At 44.9% G+C, this 751-nt stretch overlaps 1 non-coding gene across 1 annotated transcript; it reads left to right on the top strand.

Annotated features, from left to right (window-relative positions):
- Positions 1 to 470: 470 nt before the first annotated feature.
- Positions 471 to 542, top strand: TRNAA-CGC (transfer RNA alanine (anticodon CGC)). The gene has a single exon. It is a non-coding gene; the product is annotated as a tRNA-Ala (tRNA).
- The last annotated feature ends 209 nt before the right edge of the window (positions 543 to 751 follow it).

The raw sequence follows: 751 nt of genomic DNA, 5'->3' as shown, positions 1-751 counted from the left end.
CCCTCTCCGCAGAGCTCCTCTCCAGCAGGTCATCCCCTAACCTGTACCGGTGCATGCAATTATTCCTCCCTAGATGCAAGACTCTACACTTGCTTTCTAGATTCTATAGGTACATTAAAGGATTCTATAGGTACACTGGTCAGAAAAGAGAGTTCAAGGGGAGTGTACTCCCTGTGATGAATGAAAAAGGAGAACTGGCAAGAACAGACATGGAGAAAGCTGAGATACATAACAAGTTCTTTACCTCAGTCTCCATTGGCAGTCAGGCTTTCTGCATCTCTCAAGTCCCAGAAACTCAGAGCAGGGCTTGGAAGAGCAAAATATGTCCTGCTGTATGTGAAGAACAGGACCACCAAATGAACCTGAATGTGTACAAGCCTATAAGGTGGGATGACACACAACTCGGGGCCAGGAGTAAGGTATTTTCCAAGACACTTTTCATGATAATTGAATACTCCATATTCGCAAGTGGGGATGTAGCTCAGTGGTAGAGCGCACGCTTCGCATGTGTGAGGTCCTGGGTTCAATCCCTAGCATCTCCATTGTCTTTTTGCAGAGATCAGTGATGCAAAATCCTTTCCACTTTAAGATCTGAACATGTCTGAGGCTGCCTCATCAGGATGAATTCACATGTGTCTCTCAGGCCACATGACGTTCATCCAAGCATCCTGCTTTAATATGAATGCCAAGAACATTGTCCACTATGTTTGAAAAGTAGTGGTGTTTAAATGAAGTCCCTGGTGATTGGAAA

Source organism: Phasianus colchicus, chromosome 1, assembly GCF_987193195.1.
Source record: "Phasianus colchicus chromosome 1, bPhaCol1.hap1.1, whole genome shotgun sequence".
NCBI lineage: Eukaryota > Metazoa > Chordata > Aves > Galliformes > Phasianidae > Phasianus > Phasianus colchicus.
The sequence above is the reverse complement of the archived record's forward strand: the minus strand, read 5'-3'. Positions and strand labels throughout refer to the sequence as shown.